We start from the raw sequence: 21294 nt of genomic DNA, 5'->3' as shown, positions 1-21294 counted from the left end.
CACCGAGGCGTTCTTCTTTTATCTCTTTTCAAAGCTACCCTGAAGTCAGGCCACGCAGTGCAACTGCCAGAGTTACTGCTCCCCTCCGGTGACCGGGAGCCCCCACCCCATGCCCCATGGACAGGGCACCTCCTATGAGCCCGGTCTTCACTGCAGGTTCAGACCCACAGACGAGCCGGTGCAGGCAACTCCCCACCACGCCCTGCATTCTCAGATGAGACCGAGGCCCAGGGACCCAACTGCCCACCCCTGGCTCACGGGGCTCATTCACGCCAGTTCAGGGCCAGCCTAAGCCTCCTGGCTTGGGAACAGCCCGGCACTCTGAAAGGGAAAGCGTGCGCTGTGAGCTGTGTCTCGGAGGCCTATCTGACGCCAGCCTGCCTTTCACACATAACGCTCGAGCTGAAGGCACTTAGTGAGGTAAAAAGGCAATCGGGCAAATGGGTGTAAGAGTGCCCTCAAGGGTGCCAAGTGCACCCACGCTGGGCGCGGACCGCGGTGGGGAGCAGCAGTCCAGGCTTCACAGACTCAGAGGAGATTAGCGCCTTTGTAAGCCTGAGCAAAGCCCGGCCGGGGCCAGGGATACAGTCTGATCCACAGCTGCAGGGAAGGAGGCTTCCGTGGGGCACAGTGACTCGGAATCTGAGGCTATTTTCAGAGACTTCTGCCGGCTGACACGGGCTGAGCAGGATGAATGAGGTGGGATCCGGCTGAGCTGGTGTAACCTGGCTGGCCTGCCAGCGCCCAGGGAGGTGCCCGCACGCCTCCCCCACCAGGCCTGGCCTTCAGGTGCTGCAGGAACCTGCCATGAGGAACAAAGGGCAGCCAGGCGTTTCTCCAGCGGTGGGAGCCCTGCTCCCCGAGATGCCTGAGGGCGGGCAAGCGATGCCTCCCCGAGATGCCTGAGGGCAGGCGGGCGGTGCCTCGGCAGGAGCAGGGTGGGGGAACAGGCCGTGAGCGCCGGGAGGCACAGGCAGGAAGCGTGCCAGCCTTGGGCTCCAGCCACACAGAGGAGACAGGGGGTGGGCCTGGTCCTCCAGCGCCTAGCGGGTGTGACTGCAGACTCGGGACCGACCAGGTGGGACCTGCCCTGAGCCCCCACGGTGGAGTCACTGCCCCTCACTCAGCTCCTGAGACAGTTCACAGGACAGGGCCCTGCCTTCCGGGAAACCCTTGAGAAATGACCCCATAGCAGCACCCCGAGAACGTCCTGTAGGTTTTCCCCTGGGAAGCCAGCCCCGCAGAAGGGCCCCGTGAAGGCTGACACAGTCCCTGCCCAGCACATCACACCGTCTCGCCGTCAGACCCACACACGGCGGGCCGGGCCCCCTCTCAGAGGGCCGGCAGGCACCGCGTGCAGACTCCAGATGGTACAACGGGAAGGGAACGGGGTCCCCACCCTTCCAGGGACAGCAGAGCCGGTGGGACAGGAAGCGGGGCGTGCCCTTCCCCTCGGAACACTGTGGGGGTGGGGGGAACGGAGCACGTCTGGGGGCCCCTGTGTGCGGAGCCCCCTCATGCCCACGTAAACCCACGGGGCACCTGCAAGGCAGCAGAAGGTTCCAGGAGCGGCTCCCCGGGCGGTCAGGCCACCGTCCCGCCTGCTGCTGTCCCCGACACGAGGCAGCGTGAGCGCACAGCGGCCTCCGGAGGACCACCAGCAGCCGGCCCGTCGCCACAGGGCGGGCGGCTCCCGACCCCCAGCACATCATCCCAGTACCCCTGCCACAGCCACCGACCCAGACCAGGGGCTGCCTGTCTCGGGGGCCCACCAGGGGACGGGGCTGCTTTTAAAGGAGACGCAGAGGGGATGGGAAGGGCCTGAGAAGGGCCCATGTGCCCACAAAGCTGGGATGCCGCCTTCCGTGTGCTCCTGTCTCGCTCCGGAGGCGCTGGCCGCAGCCTGCTCCGTGACAACCGCAGCTGCCCAGGCACCTCCCAGGCCTTCTCGGTGGAGGGTCTGGGCGCTGCGGGGGGGCGGGCTCTGCAAGGGGTCCCGTGAGCGGTGTGGTGCCTGGTGTCCGGGGAGCTTGACCCCCGAGTGGGCCAGAACCCTCATCCCTCCTGGCCCCCTTGCCTCCAGCTGGCAGCGACCTTTCCATGGCCTCCCAGCCCAGAGCCCCGGCTGCCCACCCCAGCCGACCCGCTGGCCCTTCCACAGCCCTGTGTCGCCCCAACACCCAGCCAGGTAGAGCCAAGTGGCCCCAAAAGCACAGGTGCGCACCCATGGTCTCACTCACCCCAGAGCTCCAGCCCAGCCCTGCGTCCCCAGCTCTGCTGGGGCCGCCCCCATCCTTACTCCTGAGACCCCCAGAGACATTCACAGCTGTAGCTGGACTCCACAGGCTCCAGCGCCGTCCTGACTTCCCAAATCTGTCCGGCAGCACCCGTGGGTGGCGCTGAGAAACCACAGGGACGCACCCAGGCCGCCTGCCTCTCGCCCCGCAGCCCTTACATGGGCGCCTGGCAGAGAGCAGGTCAGGGCCAGCCAGGACCGCCCCCCCCCCGACCGTTGACCCTGCAAGTGTGCTCCAGCAGGCCCACTGCAGACCCCAGAGAGCTCTGCCCTTCTCTGACCTGACTTCCTGCAGACACAGCACCTTTCACATCCCGCAGCTGCGGCCGCATGTCTGGCCCAGCGCCCCGAGACTTGCCGCCCAGGGGCTCCTCCTCGTGCTGGGCCCTGACACCGGACTGCAGCACGCACCATCAGAGCCCACAGACGGTCACGGCTGCAGCGCTGGCTCCTGGCAGGTACGGGCGCTGCTGGGCGGGGGTGGAGCCAGCTGGCTCGGGTCACCGTTGCCCAGGGAATGGCCACTGAAGCGTGTGCCCTCCACAGGCGCAGGGAACCCCGCTGGTGCCCATTACTGCTCTCAGGGTGATCGGGCCGGCGCCAGTTCAGAAGCCTGACTCTGCCCGCAGACAACGCAGGCTCATCTCGGAGCCTGACGAGGGGACACAGCGTCCCTCACCGGCCCAGCAAAGCACGGAGCGGAGAGGAGCCATCTCTGGGCCATGCACTCACGAAACAATCCCTGCCAACTAGAAATGAGCACACAGCCCTGGAACGACTGACTGTCGCCTTTTTACTGGAAATGCTCCTCGTTCCTTCCTCTCTTTATTTTACTGAGAATGGCTCGAAGCGCAGGACATGAATGGGGAATTCCGAAACACAAAAGTAAGAGGCCAACTTAAACTACGTCTGTGTGATCATCAGTCTTTTTTAAATGAACAAGGTCACTGTTTGGAAATTCTGGGTCTTTCCATGAAACATACACACACACGCACAAGTTACTCGGAAGGTTTGGATAACATTTTACATATTTACAGTTCTATCTCCTGAACAAGCTTCAAGTGCTAGATCTATGCAAAGTCCAAAGGCAGCTGAAGTTAGTCACACTGTGCGATTTGCATGCTGAAAAGCTTCTGATGGGGAGGGCTGAGAAGCGGGTGGGTGCAGAGGAGTGGGTGCAGAGGAGTGTCTGCGTGGTGGACCCAGGTAACACTCCCTGCTGACACCTGACCTGACCCTCCTCCCCTGCAAGAGGCGACACGGTGGGGAAGGGCTGGGTGGACGGATCCGAGTCCAAAGACGTGGTCGCGGGAGACAGGCCTACCCGCCCCCTCCACTCACCTGCCCGCAGGTGTGTCATCCAGCCGCCCCTTCGCCCCGCCCCCTCCGCAGTCTCCAGGGTCCTCCCCCCCCACGCAGCATCTCCCCAGTGCTGCTCTCAGGAGTGTGCTCCTTCCTGGAGACTCCCTCTCTGCGCGGGGAGCCACCACGAGAGCTGAGTAAAAGCGCCGCCTGTGTTCCTGAGAGCAGAGGACCACCAGGAAGGCCCTTCCCACGGGGATGAGCTCCGCTCTGTCCCCTCCCCTGGCCCCACCCAGGCCGCCGGCCTCCACGCTGCACCTCACCTGCACCCCACGGCCACTCCAGAGACCGTTCTTGTCCCTCCCCCGCAGTGGTTCCTCTGAAACCTTGGACACGCGGCCTCTGGGGTGGAAGCACGGGACCCCACCGGCTCCCAGAGGGGCCTGCCAGCGTGCCCCCCACCCAGGGCTTTGTTCCCCCATCGGCTCCGAGGCGAGTAGAGAAATCCCGAAGGTGAGTTAGACAGCCGCAGGCGGCGAGGGCCCCACGTGACCCGGACTCCTCGCTGGAAAAGCAGGCTGCTCTTCTCCAGCTGCTCTTCCATCTCTGCTAAGTGACACAGAGGTCCCGTAAAACACAGACCACGACCTCACCCCCAAACAGAAAGGGAGCTCAAACACTGAACCTGAACCAGATTTGGGGACCCTTCAGTAGTTTCAGAAATTTTCATTAAAGTTAGCCAACTCCTCTGAAAACAGACGACGGTGAAACAGCAAACGATACGGCTGGAAAAGGTCTGCCAGGGCGTTTGGGAAGTCCTCCTGCCTCTCTGACAGGCAGCATCAAGCAGACGACAGCCACCCACTGATGGCTGTCATCTGCAGGGACACTACTGTGCAAAACCAAAGTGCTCCCATTACAAAGCCAGGCCATGGCCAGCTTCTTGGAAGAGACGGTGGCTGGAAATGTCGCTAAGCAACAGGGCCCGCCTCTGCTCCCCTCCCCCACCCTCCCTCGGGCTCCTCAAGTGTCACTCCTGGACCCTTAGCCACGTCCGGGTGGCAGACACTTGAGTCCAAACGTGAAGATCCCAGGGGCAATCCTCACCATCTCGGAGAAAAGCTTCTGCTGAAAACTGGGTCAGACGCTGTAGGATGGCGGAGACACACCCCACCTCGGAGCCTGCTCTCTCAAAACAGATTCGTCTTACTTCGAACACACAACAGCGGGCCCTGCATTTGCGGGGAGGGGGGGCCCTGCATTTGCGGAAAGTCCACTGGGAGGGGGGGCTTCTCAAAGGAGGGCCCAAGGCCTTCCATCAGCCCTCCTCTCGCAGGAAGCGAGTGGCTGAGAGGGGGCACTCACAGAACGCAGCCTGGATGTCCGTCGAGGCCACCGCGTCCCCAGACCTGGACGTGGTCGGGCAGCAGCCACCCTGCCGCGGTTGCAGCGCGCTTCCCCCCCGCCCCCCACCATCTCCTGGATCGTCCGCTGTCCTCCACGCCCAGGATTCCCATCCAGGCTCACTCTCTGCAGCGCCCACTGCCCGCGGGGCTCTCTTCCCAGGACAGAACTGTCTATTCCATCTCCCCACCAGATGGCGAGGGAGGCTGGAGTCAGGCCCCCGCCACCGTCCTCCCTGGCCTCTGGGCACCCACTTTCTGCCTCCCTTCTCAGCCACCCTGAGGCCACTCCCGCCTTCTATCTGGCTTTAAACAAAGGACACCAGCCTCAGAATGTCCCTTCCCTCTGTGTGGACAGGGGGAAGGAGAGCTGACACGACTCACACACCCAGGTACACCTCCACAACCAGCAGCAGGAACCTGGGGCGGAGACGGAGGCCCAGGAGGCAGGCGAGGGCTGAGAGTGCCCTGGGTGCTGACGCCCCAGCCGGGATACCGAGGGTCATAAGGAAGAACCTCTGCATTCCATCACACGTTCCTCACTAAAGAGATGCTGCCTCCAGGCTTCAGTTATCCGTAATGGCCCATCTCCGGGAACCCTGCTCCCAGGTAATGAGCTGAAGTGAGCTTGGTTTAGCTCACAGGAATTCTCTTGACCACCTGTGAACGGCTCCAGGAGGAAGAAATTCACACATTCCTCCAGGAGCCCAAAGGGAAGGAGGAAGCATCTGAGTTTATTCCATCCCCTTTTAGTATCAGAGCAGCAGGAATTCTGACTCTGGAAGACTGCTCCTCGGGGGCACAAGCCCGCCGTCTTCTGTCTGCTGGCTTTCTGTGTAAAGCCGCTACTCTCTGCCCCGCCAGCCCGTCTCTCCATCATCAGGCTGTCGTGCAGCAAGCAGAGCGAGCCGAGACTCGTAACAGTGGGGCACGGAACCAGCCGCCACCCTCATCACCGGCAGGCACCGCAGGCCCAGGGCTGGTCTGCACCCAGCACCAGCGCCTCGGCTTTCACCCGCAGAGATGCCCACGGCTCCTCCTTCTCAGCAGCAGTACACCCGCCTCCCTGTAGCCCGTTGGCCGGATGCAGGACACGCTTCCCTGTCCAGTGCTGAATCCGAACAGCCCCTCATCCAGGCTTCCCAGCGTCCCATCCCTACAATCAGGGCCAAGGCCAGGGTGCTCCTGACACGGGCATCACACACACCAGAGGCCCCGCTGGCACGTCCGACCTCTGCCCCACAGCTGGGTGCGGACGGGGAGAGGCCGCGAGGACCTGTTCTCCTCAAGCTCTGGACGTGCAGAGCAAGCAGCAGCTGGACAAACACCCGTGGGATGGACGGATGCGTGCGCCTCCCTCCCCAGCTGTGTGTCCCACCGTCCTGAGAGCTGGGCCTGCCGGGCCCTCCAGAGCCCAGGCCACCAGCCTCCCACCCACATGGCAGCCCGGCCACTTCCCGCTCCCTGGACTCTTGCATGCTGCCCAGCTCAGGCCCTCGGCAGGCCCTGGAGTGGAGTCTCCCAGATCTGTGCACACGTTTGACGCGCACACACGCACACACGCACATGCGCACACATGCACACACCCACTGTCCCCTCTCCTGCAGGCGCTCAAACTGCCCCTCGTCGTGGGGCAGCCTGAGCCGCGGCCACGCCCAGCCTCACAGAGCCCAGGCCTCTCTTGCTGCACCTCCCGACGCTCTCCTCCACAGGGTCTGTGTTTACACATGCGTGTGAGCCAGTGCCCAATCGAGGTCTAGACCCAGGCCAGCGGGCAGAAATGGCCCAGGACAGAGCTGAGTGGTCATCGTCACGTCACATCAGAGACGCAAACCTGTCTTTAAACTCAGAAAGACACAAAGCGGCAGCCCCTGCAGTGATGCTGCTTTTGTCACTAACGCGTGGAGCGGGGGTGGGCGGTTAGACTGCGATTGGAAAGCAGACGCTCCCGGGGACCCGGAACACAGTCAAGAGAAAGCCGCCCCTAAGCCACGGTCACAGCAATCCACTCTGCTGACGCTTCTTCGAGTGTTTCCTAAAGGGTGTTAATTCTGACTCGGGCTTCGAGACACCGGCTGCCACCTGGCTGTCCACGCTGAATCTGGCCCCAGGGTTTGCCCAGGAGGAAGGTGATGGGGGTGAGGGTGAAGCAGGCCCAGGGAAGGCGGGGACAGAAAGGGGACAGGACACAGGGGCAGGGCACCCATGTCCCCGTCTTTCTGTGACCAGCCAGGCTAAAGACCACCAGACCACGTGTGTCTGTTTCTGCCACAAGAGGGACACAGAGGAAGCCCGTCTCGTCCCCTCACACTACAGGCCAGGCCAGGAGCTGGCGCTCCAGGGGGAAGCACCCAGGCCTGGGGAACCTCTCCACCCTTGGGGAGCCAGCCCTCCGCTTTCCGGTCAGGACGGAAAAGAGACCTGACCTTCAGCTTCTCTCGAGCTCCTGAGACTCCCCGGCTTTGATGAGCATCCTCGGTGGCTCTGAACCCAGTCTCCACGTCGAGGACTGAGCGCCCGCCGGGTGTGAGCGCCAGCGCCTGCAGCGGTGGGGACAGCTGGGGCGGGGGACGCAGCTCAGGGAGAGTTCACAGTCACACCCGGCATCACCACACAGACACTTGGAGGTCAAGAATTCAATTTTTTTGTAATTAGGATTCACATGGAGGCAAAATGGGATGGCATCTTATGTGAACAGTACACAGTTCATTACATACCTGAATGCCTTCTCTGTATCTGAGTCTGCTGGGCCCTGAATATTTATCATTTGTAACCTTTCTGCTTTCAAAGGGGAGCTAAGAAAGATAGCTGCTTGCTAAATGCATTATGATATAGGTCAAAATAATACTATAAAAAAGGTATATTTTAAAAAGTTTTACCCGAGTATTTACAATGTAAGTTCCCTTAAAGACAACAGGTTTAAAAATGACCAGCTGCACTCGGGCAGCTTCTGCCAAGATGACAACCCTAGTGGGGAGAGACGGAAGCAATGCCTATTTCGTCACAACAAATCACCAGACTCAAAGTCTGCACCCCCGCCGAGTTCCTGCACTGGAATCCCAGCCCCCAGTGCAACGGTGTCAGGAGGGGGCCCTTTGGGCGGTATCAGGTCATGAGCGGAGCTGCGTGACGGGGTTGGTGCTCCTGAAAGAGACCGTGCGTCCTTTCACCCCAAGGGCACTGTCAGGGGATGACGAAGCCGGTCCTTACCGGTTGGGTTCCACTCGAAGATGATAAATTACCTCCTTCTTAAGCTTGCCTTCTGGGATCAACCTGGCTCCTAGCAACACACAGGGGACCTGATGGAGAGAGGGCTTCTCCCTCCACAGGCAGAGGCGGGCCCTCAGACCCCAAGGAGAACAGGCCCGCGCCCTCCACAGGCCTGCACCCTCCACAGGCAGAGGCGGGGGTCCCTGAGACCCCAAGGAGAACAGGCCCACGCCCTCCACAGGCCTGCACCCTCCACAGGCAGAGGCAGGCCCTCAGACCCCGAGGAGAACAGACCTGCGCCCACGGCTGGCCAAGGGACTCTCCTAAGCAGGCCGCTGGTTGGAGAACGCGCTCGCCCCCTCCAGCTGGGGCAGCCCGTTTCACCCGGGGGCTCAGGATGCATGTGCTGGCCCGGGCGAACACAGCTGAACCACGTTGGCTTAAACCCAACTCTCGGGAAAGCATTTCTGGTCACATTGTATCGGTTTAAGAGTTCATGTCTAGGTGCCCTAGAGAAGAGTCCCAGGGGACTTTCTCACCGGGCTCTGGAGTCCACACAGCTGCACAAACCCTCCAGAGTGGAAGGGAGGAGAAGAGCCCCTGCAAAGAATATCTGCGTGGCGATGGAGGGGGATGCTGCAGCTAGGTGTTCAGAAACTTCTGGGTCCGCAGCAAAGAAACCAATTCCCCTGAAACCGACGCGGGTGCTCGTGGGGTGTCTGGAGGAGGGAGCCCCTGCCTGATGCCCGGCCCCCGCTCAGGGAGCAGGATGGCCCTGCCCTCTAAGGTCACAGGGAGAGCTGATCTTCAAAAGGGAAAAACAAACGTCAACCCGCTGGGAGGATGTGTTTGGTTTCAAGTCACTCACAGCCCAGAACCATCGCAACGCGTGTGGTCAATGGGGAACCGTCGTCTCCCAGGTGCCCTCAGAAGGTCCCTCCTCTGAGTCCAAGCCCTCGGCTCCGCCAGGCCACCCCACCCTCCTCCCTGCCCCGGGGTTTCCTCTCTGTCCCTTATATTGTCTGTGTGGCCTCTTAGCACACTGATGGGCCGCAGGAAGTGAGCTCAACAACTGCCCTGGGTGGAGGAACGGGGCGGAGCGGATGTCCAGGAGGGGCAGGCCTGTGCCTCGGCAGAGTGGTCACTACCAGGAGAGCTGGCACTGGGCCCGTGGCCCTTCTCTGACCACCCCCACCGGCCCCTGCCCTAGGCACCACTGCTGCGGGGGTACCGGGTAGCGGCTGTCCTCCCCGCCCAACTGCGAGCTCCCAGCAGGGCAGGGTCTCCTCCCAACAGGGCAAGGGGCACATGGCATGCAGGCGGCGGGCACATGGGGCCCTGGGCGGCCCAGTGAGAACGGGAACAGGCTGGACCTCCACGCCACCCCTGCAGACCCAGGGTGGTAATTGGAGGTGACCCAGCTCCCGGCACAGCGCACAGCCCTCGGGCCTCAGCCACATCCACAAAGCTGCCTCCATCGATGAAAAGAGATGACTTTAGGACACGGGGGAATGAGCGGGCCCGTCAGTCATGACAAGAACCGGGCCCCGTCTGGCCGTCGAGGGCAGTGCTGGAAACATACCAGGGACTAGCCCAGCAGCAGCATCGACAGGCAGGCCCACCACAGTGCCAGGGACCCGCTCCCACCTGGAGGCCACGGCTCTGCGGCCACTCAGCCCCCCACCCCCAAAGCCGACGGCTCTGCAGCCCCCACACTGGCGACCCCACTGTCCTCTCGTGTGGCCACCTCCAACCCGAGGAGCCTAGGTCATGTGCTGTGTCCCAGGTGCAAGGTAAACTGGAAACTTGATTTATTTCCATGAGGGGAAACAGGAGTAATAACCTAGGAATCTCCCCCAAATACATGAATAAAATTCAAAACGCGAGTGATCTGCCCTGGGCCTGAGGGAAACCTCCAGACCAGTGAGGGAAACCAGGGAACTCGGGAAGAGCTCCGCCCTCTGCTGGCGGAGCCCACCACCCATCAGGCCACCTGACGCAGAAGCTGAGAGAGGCAGCCAACAAGGGAGAGACCTGGGCATACAGCTCCTGCTTGATTTCAAATGGAAGGCTTTTAAATCTCACACAATTACATCAGACCGACTAATGAAGAGTAATTATCATGAAACCCTGTTACTCAAAGCCAACCTGCAGAAACGGCTTCATGGTTTAAGATGGAGACTTCCTGAATTGCCACACTTTTCCTGTTTTTCTAACTGTAACTCGGTAAGGAATGAGTACTGTCCCCAAGCTCAGAGGTAAGGACGGCGACTGGAATGGTGAAGTGGCCCCAGGCTGTGGCAGGAAGAGGGCTGGGGACACCTCCTGTAACACGGTGCAGAGGGAGGACCACTTAGGAAACAAAATTCCTATTTTTTAATCAAAGGCAAAATAAAAGACAAAAACAATACAAACAAAAGTATATACGTGTATAGAAAACGACACACCTGATGTCAGCATCCATCAAGAAAATCTTGAGAGAATTATCTTTTTTCACTGAGGAGGGCAGAGAGACCTACATGGAAAGTGTCTGTACTTCTCTAGGAGTCGAGTTGAAACGTCATGTATGTAGCGCAAACAGCAAGAAAACGATACAAAACAGCATCTTCAGAAGTATCATACATAAATCAGATGAGATTTCACAAACTGTTGAAGTAGCCGCGGGAAGGTAAGGAAAGGCCAATGACGAGAAACGAAGGGAAGGCAGAGAAGACAGACAACAAAACGGCCGCTGCAGCCCCAACACACGCCCAACTTACACACAGGCAGCGTGAGAGTGAGAGTGAGCTGCGCGGTCGCGCCGACTCCGCGACCCCACAGACTGTAGCTCGCCAGGCTCCTCTCTCCACGGAATTCTCCAGGCGAGAATTCTGGAGTTGGTTGCCACTCCTTATCCAGGGGATCTTCCCCACCCAGGGATCAAACCCAGGTCACCCCCACTGCGGGCAGACTCTACTGAGGAAAGCCTTAACACACCCTTCCCCTAAAACATAAACAGTCTAGATACACCAATTAAAAGAGAGCAGCAGCGTGGATTAAACCCATACACCGGCTCCAACAATAAACCCGGAGCAAAACAGCGCCCCTCCAACGCGCAGGGCATCCTGGGTAAGAGCGGGGGGAGGGGCTCCCCTGCGGCCACCGCCCGGCCGGGGAGACGCCTCCAGGGGGCCACACCCCCTTCTCATCTAATGATACCCACGCCGTCTTCAACAGAACAGCAGTAGTGGAGGCAACCCAGGAGAGGATCAGGAGGACAGAACGCGCCAGCACGGACTCACCTCCGGAGAAGTCTGCTCCCCTGACCGGACGGCACCGGGAGGTCAGGGAAGCTCTAGGACATTCTGTCTTTAGCAGAGTCCCCATCTCCCACCCCCACCTTTCCCGACACACACAGCCCGGTGCGCGGTGGTGGAGGGAACAGGCTGGCTCAGGACAGACAGACTGTGACAGGCAGGCAACCGAAAGAATGCTCGAGGAGGAGGCATTAGCATGAAGATCAGCCAGAGAACTGGCAGAGTGCAGCGACCGACCGGGGAGCAGAAGGGCAGTGGGGGGCCGGCGCACAGAGAGCGCAGGGCAGGTGGAACAGAGAGCGCGGGGCCGGCGGAACAGAGAGCGCGGGGCCGGTGGAACAGAGACCGCGGGGCAGGTGGAACAGAGAGCGCGGGGCAGGTGGAACAGAGAGCGCGGGGCCGGTGGAACAGGGAGCGCGGGGCAGGTGGAACAGAGAGCGCGGGGCCGGCGCACAGAGAGCGCAGGGCAGGTGGAACAGAGAGCGCGGGGCCGGTGGAACAGAGAGCGTGGGGCAGGTGGAACAGAGAGCGTGGGGCCGGCCCACAGAGAGCACAGGGCAGGTGGAACAGAGAGCGCAGGGCCGGCCCACAGAGAGCGCAGGGCAGGTGGAACAGAGAGCGCGGGGCCGGTGGAACAGAGAGCGCGGGGCAGGTGGAACAGAGAGCGCGGGGCCGGTGGAACAGAGAGCGTGGGGCCGGTGGAACAGAGAGTGCAGGGCCGGTGGAACAGGGAGCGCGGGGATGGTGGAACAGCCCCTTACCGGGCACCCGAAGCCCACAGTTACACTTCCTGCTTCACAGACACAGGCCCAGGCGGGCCCCTAAGTGCTCCAGGTCAGGGGGAGAGAGGGGGCCAGGACAGGCTCCCAGATGCTCTGGGCTGGTGGTGAAGCCAAATGAGAGCCTTTGTCTGTGCTTTAAAAAAAAATCTGTTGTAGGAGTCAAATTACAGTGGTCAAGGTGAGAGCTGAAGGCCCAAGCTGGGGCCTGGGCAAGAGAGGAGATGGGAGGTGGGGGAGGAGTGGGGGCGAGGCCAGAAAGAGTTCAGCACGTGCATCTGACCCTCACCCCTGACCCTGGGGTCTTCATCAGCAGGCCCAAGCCTCCCTCAGGCTTCCTCTCACGCCCACCCACCCCCTCAGTCCCAGCAAGACCTTGGGCCACCCCCAAACTGCGCGCCTGACCATGGGCCCGAGAGACGCTGGGCCCTTGTCTGCGGGGCCATCGTCCTCAGCTCACTGTAGAGGGAGCAGGCGGATGCGGCAGCAGTATTTCACCGCCGCCGCTCTGTCAGCCCTTCACTGCTCTAATTTCCCGAGGACCCAGCGCCAGCGTGATCTACAGTCTTCCTGACATTTCACCTTCCGCTGCTGAAAAATTCATCTGGTCCTGATGTGGGCTGCTCTCCCCCGCGCGCGGGGGCGTGAGATTGATTCCACTGCTGGTAATACCAGCTGCCACTCAGCCAGCCTTCCCCGGGTTGAGGGAGGCGCGGAGCCTGACGCCAATTGGATGGGAGCTTCTAAAAGCCCCAACTCATCGCCCCCGTGTGCATCCTTTTACCTTTGTTCTCCATATTGAGTTCACCTTTTTTTTTTTTTTTAAATAGAGCGCCTGTTAGTCTTCCTGAAATTTCACCAGCACACAGAGAAGATTTTTCTCATTTTCAGGTACCTGCACCTTTCTTTAAAGACTACTTTCACAGGGTTTTACGTCTGGCGAGTCACAGGACCACAGAGTGACATGGACGATACTGACAGCAGGAGCAGGGTTTCCTACGGTCCTCGGGGTCAGGGCCCCCTCCTCCGCCCCCTCTCGTCCCTCTGGGATCTCGTAAAATTGCAGATCTGACCCCGAAACCGCCTGGCTGGGGGGGGTCGGGTGCATCACTCCGGCCTGCCCTTCAGTGGCTGCTCCTAACCCCCAGCCTCCTCCCGGGAAGTCCTGCTCTTGCCGGGGGCCCAGCTGTCTATAGATGCATGCACAGCACCTGCCCCCACCACCCCCTCCAGCACCGCGTTTCTCCTGGAGGCCACCAGCGCGCCACCCAGCCCCTCCACAGCAGGCCAAGGGGCGGGTCCAAGCGACGCCCACCCCAGACACGCCCCAACAAGTCTCTTAAGGCCCCGCCCCTTCCAGCCACTTCCCCGCCAGGCTGTCCTCCTAGCCTCGCCTCCCCAGGGCAGCCCTCAAGGGCCACGCCCACCCCAGCCATGCCCCCTCTGGGCTCTCAAGGTCACGCCCCTTACCAGCCACGCCCCCCTTCCCTTCTAGCCACGCCTCCCCTCGGCGGCGCTCAAGGCCACACCCTGCCTGGCCATGCCCCCTCCCACAGCCCAAACAGTGTCATCAAAATAGAAGGCAGGCCTTCAAGGTCTCACCTCTAGTCAAAACACAACAGCAGAGTGTATGCAGGGAGGCCTGAAGCGCACCCCACGGGCGGGCTGACTTCTGGAACCCAGGGACACGCCGAGTGGTGCAGGCTGGTCACCTACCTTCGGGTCTGAGAACCTAACCAGGACAGAAGCCCTCCCCAAACCTCTTTCCAAACCTCTCACATAAATAAACAAGTCACAAATCCACCGCTCTCAAGGACTGAACTATTTCCCCCGACCCACAAACTCACGTGCTGAAGTCCTCACCCCAGCACCTCAGAATGTGACTGTACAGGCAGACAGGCCTTTGAAGAGGCGATCAGATAAGGTTATTAGGGTGGAGCCCTGATTCGAAAGGACCGGCATCCACATGAGAAAAGGGCTTTGGGACACAGCCAGGCCCAGAGGGACAGCCACATGAGCAGAAGCCGCGGGGATGGCCCTCGGAGGACCCCTGGACCTCAGGCTGCAATTGTTCGCGCACACCTGTGGGTTCTGTCGTGCACACCGGAGCAGATGAAGACTGTGGGCAGGGCAGAGCACCGTGGAAGGAGCCACCTCGAGAAGGTCCAGCCTCACAAAGCCAGGGCAGCTGGCAGCCCCGCCTGCATCCCCGGGGAGAGGGGGTCAGGGGGAGGGGGAGGGGCAGGGAAGAACAAGGCCAACGACACGGCTGGGGTTGAGGGAGGAATCGGGCACAGGGTCTTTTACAGTCTTACTGGAAAACTGAATTCAAACTGGGCTTTGTCTAAGCACTCCCTCGTGGCCTGAGACCTGGAGAAAGGACATGGACAAGGTGCACTGATATCAACGGAGCAGGAGGCCGCGAGCAGGCGTCCAGCGGCCAGCCCAGGGGACCACATCTTAGTCAGCACCTTCGTTAGCAATCTGGAAGGAGCGGTAAACAGCACGTTAATAAAATTTCCAGATGATGCTACATTTGGAGGTGCTACAGGGAGTCAGTGAGGACAGGGAAACGAGGCAGACGGGATCCAAAGAGGTTAGTCAGGAGTGTGAGGAGCAATCCAGGATTCCATCTCCAAGAAAAGGAGCTAATTAAAACCTTCCCCCATGTTCTGGAACTCCATCTAACTCCCATCAGATGTCTGCACAAGCACAGTGCAGGCGGCCCTTGCTATCTGAACTCACTGTCCAGGCCTCGATGCCCAAAATCAGAAACCAGAAGCAGTGAGCCTGGCTCAGATGAACCCGGCAGTCAGAACCCTCCTCCTCTGTGGTCCGAAAGTCAGAGGCCAGATGGCTGACGGGAAGCTGCCATATAACACGGGGTGCTCTGTGACCCCCAGAGAGCTGGGGTGGGTGGGGAGGTTCAAGAGGGAGGGGATGTCCGTGCACTTACAGCTGACTCAACGGTGCTGTACGGCAGAAGTCAACACAATCTTGTAAAGCAGTTATCCTCCAGTTAAAAATGAGAGGCCAACAGAGGCTGTGGCAATGTGGTACAGGTCACACAACTCGGTGCTGAGAGGAATAACCCCAGCAGGTCTGGAATATTTGGGCAAGCAACAAAATACTGGGTCTATAAAATATGATCGATATCTAAAGAGAGATCAAGGCCCTGTGTTAAGATCACTGATCTCATCGGCCTCTAAACGCCAAGATTTGAGCATTATCACAAACATCACTCAAAAGTGGGAACCGTTATGTCTCTGTTCTTGGTGACAGAAACCAACAAGAAGAAAACATCTTTATAACAAGGAGTGTTTACAGAATCCTTGCCCCAGAAACAGTGTTCTCCGGGGACAGGGGGAGGCCAGATGTGGGTCAGGGGCTCTGGAATCAGTGACGAATCAGTGCAGCAAGGTCCTGCTGGAAGTGCGGTAAAGCAGGGTTAAACCAGGTACCGGGCGCCCCATGCTCCTGGCAGGGCCATCACCACACCAAGGTGCGGAAGCCACCCCAGTGCCCATCGCCGGGTGAGTGGACCCAGGAGGCGTGGTGTGGACACAGAGCGGACCCTTACTCAGCCATAAAAAGGAGGCAACCTTCATTAGCAACAACGCGGATGAGCCTGGAGGGCACCACGCTAAGTGAGATGAGGCATCATATGGAGACAAACCCTGTATGAACTCACGCCTACGTGAGACCTAGGAGGGAAAAAAAAGAGCCCACAGCCACAGAGAGCAGAGCGATGGTGGCCAGAGGTGGTTTGGGGGCTGTGGAGAATTGGGTGAAAGGGGTCAGAAAGTCCAAACTTTCAGTTATGGGATAGATGGGGATGTAACACGCAGCACAGCGACTACAGTTCCCAATGCGTGTGCCACGCGCTCGGCCGTGTCGGTTCTTGGTGATCCAAGTGTGTGACTCTTTTGCCACCCCATGGACTGTAGCCCGCCAGGCTCCTCTGTCCATGGGATTCTCCAGGCAAGAATCCTGGAGTGGGCAGCCATTCCCAAGACCCAGGGGATCTTCCCGACCCAGGAATCAAACCCGTGTCTCTCGCACCTCCTGCTCTGGTCGGCAGATTCTTTGCCACCGCGGCACCCGGAAAGCCCACAACTGAGAATACTGGGCCGTGCATTTGAGTCTGGGGCCACACCACCCTGAACGCGCCTGATCTCATCTGTACTGCCCATCTGAAGGTCGCTGAGAGAGTTTAACTGCACGTGACTCAAATCGTTATGGTGTATACAGGAAACTAACACAAGGTCACATGTCAATTATATCTCAATAAACTGGAAAAACCTCTAAGAAACGAACTGCCCGCACCGGGCACCTTAGCATTCAGAAGTAGCTGACGTGCACGTGCAGAATGGGCTGGTGCGTCGGTAACAGCCAGGGGCAGTGTGTGACCTGCCCGGCACCCGCCATGAGCCATGGGGTGGGGCTTCGGCCCAAATCCTCCAGGCGAGCACCACACCCCACGTGCCCCGCACCAGCCTCCAGCCAGGCCCTCTAATGGGCCACCCCTCAGCCCTGCACCCCTTGGTCCAGGCTGTGCAGAAGCTCTGCTTCCTCTGTGCAGGCAGGCAAGTGGCGGGTGAGCTGGAGATGGGCGGGTGTGTGTTTCTCTTCGCCAGGGCCACCTTATATCCCTCAATGACAGATAAGCCATTCAGGGGAACAGGCAGCAAAGAAACACGGTTTTTTTGGCAAGGAAGAGTTAATCGTATCTACATCCTGAAAGAAACAGCATTGGAACAAAACAGTAACTTGATCCCAAAATAATATTCCACGTGGCTGGTTTCCCATTTCTCACCAGACACGGTGACCGCAATGAAGGACCTCCACGTGAACCCCAGATGGAAGAGGAGCTGACGAAACACACACCTAATGTTCATGCAGCACACGCACCCCCACGCACGGCCCCCACGGAACCGCAGGCCCTCACCCAGGATCCTGCCCCCGGCAACATCTTTGGGTGACGCTGGTCAGCGCACAGCACCCCCAGTGAGAAGCCCATCAGATCTGTTAGCCACAGAGCAAAAGAGCCCAGAAAACCTGTACATGTTAAAACGGGGTCCAGACCATTTCCATTTCCTGCCCCGCTGTACTCAGTCTGGGGTGCGGAGGACACCCGGAGCCGGCCCTGTGGGGACCCCCACGTCTGCAGGGCTGGGGTCCGCACAGAGCTCCCGGGGGCTCCCCAGAGCCTGCTCTCCCCAGAGAACTTTCTGAGTTCTTTTCAACGTGCTCATCCTCGGCACCTGATCTGGGGAGAAGACACCTCTCGCCTCCTAGCTGAGCACCTACTGCCTGAAGGAAAGGCATTCCCTCTTTCCACATCCCACGCTAAAGAACATGAAAAACTCAGAGGAATGGTGAGTTTAAACATGGGAGTAGCGTGCATGTCTGGAGCCAGAGACTCGTGCTGTGCCAGTGTGTGGGCCCCAGATGGATCAGGCGGCTCTAAACAGGCCCCCTCCTCCCCAGGTGGGACTCTGACCAAAGAGATGCTGTCAGCTGTCAAGGGCACCGCCCGGAACAGGATCCATTGCCAAATCCCAACCCTGTCCCCACCAGACAGGCAACCTTGACAGTCGCTCAGCCTTCCTATGCCTCGGTTTCATCAGTAAAATGGAGCATGACGAGCGGCCGCTCCTTGAAGTGTTGAAACAGCGTCTGATGTCCAGGGCCACCAACCTTCATGCCAGCTGCTGCCACTCTCGTGGCTGCTGACAGAGCAGGGGTGGTTCTGCTGTAACGACTGTCACGAGCTTAAATGCAAGTTATCACTCACCAAACCAGGTCTATAAACCAAATGTGGCAAAATCCATTAAAACCAAGAATGTTAACAGTTTCCCAAGGCAGCAGAAACAGAAGCCAAAATAAATAAATGGGACCTAATCAAATTTATAAGCTTTTGCACAACAAAGGAGATGACAAAACAAAAACACAACCTACACAATGGGAGGAAAATATTTACAAATGATGCAACTGACAAGAGCCTGATTTCAAAAATACACCAACAGCTCATACAACTCAACATCAAGAAAATAGCCCAATCAAAAAATGGGCAGAGGGTTTAAACAGAAGTTTCTGCAAAGAAAACACGTGCTGTGTGCCATGCTCAGTCACTCAGTCGTGTCCAGCTCTTCTCGACGCCACGGACTGCAGCCCCCCAGGCTCCTCCGTCCACGGGACTCTCCAGGCAAGAACACTGGAGTGGGTTGCCCTTTCCTTCTCCAGGCGATCTTCCTGGAGAAGATCGGACCCAGGGATCGAACCTACAGCTCTTATGTCTCCTGCATTGGCGGGCAGGTTCTTTACCACCAGCCCCTCCTGGGAAGCCCATACAAAGCCTATACAACAAAGACATACAGATGGCCAACAGGCCCATGAAGAGATGTTCAACATCACTAATTGTTGGAGAAATGCAGATTAAAGTTACGCGGTACCACCTCACACCAGTCAGACTGGCCATCATCAAAAAGTTTACATATAATAAATGCTGGAGAGGGTGTGGAAAAAAGGGAACCCTTCTACACTGTTGGTGGGAATGTAAATCGGTGCAAAAGCATGGAGAACAGTGAGGAGGAGGTTCTCCAAAACACTAAGCTAGAACTATCATATGATCCAGCAACCCCACGCCTGAGCAGATATCTGGGGAGAGAAAAAACTCTTTATTTGAAAAGGTATATGCACGTCAATGTTTATCACAGCACTATTTACAATAGCTAAGACATGAAAGAATCCAGATGTCTGCCAACAGATAAATGGATAAGGAAGAGGTGGTATGTATATGTAAGGGAAGACTACTCAGCCATGAAAAAGAATGCAATGATGGCATCTGCAGCGACACGGATGGGCCTGGAGACTGCCATCTAAGCGAAGGAGGCCAGAGACAAGTATCACACGACATCACCTATATGTGGAAGCTGAAATAAGATGCAAATGAGCTTAGTTACAACACAGAAGCAGACTCCCAGACACAGGAAAAATACATATGGCTATCAAAGCGGAAAAGGTGGGAAGGGATGAATCACGAATTTGGAATTAGCAGACACAAACTACTATATGTACAATACACAAGGTCCTACTGTATAGCACAAGGAACTATATATTCAATATCTGTTGTAATAAACCATAATGGAAAAGAATATGAAAAAGAATAAATACATATATAACTGAATCACTTTGCGGCACACCAGAAACTAACACGTTGTAAAGCAACTATAATTCAATAAGCAATTTTAAAAATAACAAGACCATAAAGCCTGCACAGCCTCTGCTCCTGCTGGGGACCTAGAAATTGGCAGATGAGCTAAGTTATACCACGGTTCCTTTCGGTGCTTACAAGGAGGAGGAAGAACTCCAGCCTCTGAAGCCCACACGTAACCTCTCGGAGTGATAAAAGGACACACTTCCTGCCCATAGCTGCAGCCACCCCACACGGCATGTCACTGGGGGAGAAGTGAAAGGTTTCAGGCCGAAGAAGTGGCTCGCTGCACCAGCCAGGACACTGGGATGCCCTAGGTCACCTTCACCCCTCAGAGGAGCCCGCTTGGGCCTGGGGCGCTGCTGCGGCCCTGATCACCCCCACAGGTCCGGTGTGGACAGGGCAGGATGCTCGACTGCAGGCCGAGGGAAGAGGAGGCCGTCTCTGGAGGGACACCCGCCAACCCGTCGCCTGGAGACGGTGGCCAGACCTGGAGGCCACCTGCAGGGAGGGAGGCCGGGGAGGGAAGAGCGGGTCATCGCCAAGCACTTCCAGCGACACAAGAAGCCTCCGTCCCCTAAACAGAGCCCCCGCCTAGGCCACACTGGGCCGCCCCTGAGCCAGGCAGAGAGCCGTCCTGCAGACTGGCCTGCGTTTGCCTGCCAGACGTGGGGACCTGTCTGAAGGACCCCGTGAGTCCGGGCGTCAGCAGATGCACGTGCTTTGCTTCCCCTTCGGAAGCACGACGCTCAATGGACATGACACGTGACGCTTTGGTTACTGAGAAGCAAACGTGGTTGATGCTGTGACTCCCAGCACCCTGTGCCTGGCCCTGGCGGTTCTGTGCCCTGAATCCAGGAGCCCCAAGCAAGCTCCACATGGAAGAGGGTCCCAAGAGACTACTACTAACACGGCTCTCCCTCCAGCACCTGGGCAGTGAGAACATAGTTCCCCTACTCACACGGGACAGCTAAAGTCAGAATCAGCTCCCTGTCGATAGCGTGGGGGCACACATTGCAGCTGTCTCCAGTCCTCCCGTGACCCCGACGGGCGCTGGACGGGCGGGAGGGTGGCTTGCTCGGAGAAAGTGTCTGAACGTCTAGGTTACTTCAACCTACAGCAAATTCGCTATCATTTTCCAAGAGAGAACAGAACTCCGCAAGATGCTGTCTGCCTGCAGGTTGCGGCGACGTAGGCTGTGCACACGGTAAAGGGTCCCAGAGACAGGAGGGCGAGGCCCGCGGAGGCGCGGCAGCACGCAGCCTGCAGGCACAGTGAGAGGCGTGCTTCCGGGACCCTGATCGTCACCCTCCGGCTGTTTCACACGCACAGAGATGGCAAGAAAGACGCAAGCCCACCGCCCTCTGAGGGTGCGGGAGAGTGAGGATGAGTGTGGCTGCGCCCCCCAGTGGAGGCCCTCAGGCTCGTCCCTCCCCTGCCCCGGGGTCAATGCTCAGGGCACAGCTGTGGTTCCAGCCTCCTTTCTTGGGCTCTGGACTATAATAACCGCTTATTACAGTCTCCCTCTACCCACAGTATCACAGCTTCTCTCTGAAGCAGCACTTCCCTGAGTACATCGCTTAGGGACCACACACCCACCCCTCCACAGGCAATCAGAACCCCGGGGACACTCACTCTCACTGTCGCAGGCCGTCCGCAGGCACCCAGACCCCCAGGGACACTCACTTCACTGTCGCAGGCCGTCCGCAGGCACCCAGACCCCTGGGGACACTCACTTCACTGTAGCAGGCCGTCCGCGGGCACCCAGACCCCCGGGGACACTCACTCTTGT

The 21294-nt window shown here is 58.8% G+C and overlaps 1 protein-coding gene across 2 annotated transcripts in view; it reads right to left on the bottom strand.

Annotated features, from left to right (window-relative positions):
* Nucleotides 1-21294, bottom strand: part of EIPR1 (EARP complex and GARP complex interacting protein 1) — a 64540-nt gene that overhangs the window by 27860 nt on the left and 15386 nt on the right. The window lies entirely within an intron of this gene.

Source organism: Oryx dammah, unplaced genomic scaffold, assembly GCF_014754425.2.
Source record: "Oryx dammah isolate SB20612 unplaced genomic scaffold, SCBI_Odam_1.1 HiC_scaffold_1, whole genome shotgun sequence".
Lineage (NCBI taxonomy): Eukaryota > Metazoa > Chordata > Mammalia > Artiodactyla > Bovidae > Oryx > Oryx dammah.
Note: the sequence above shows the minus strand (reverse complement) of the source record. Positions and strands in the feature narration are given on the sequence as shown.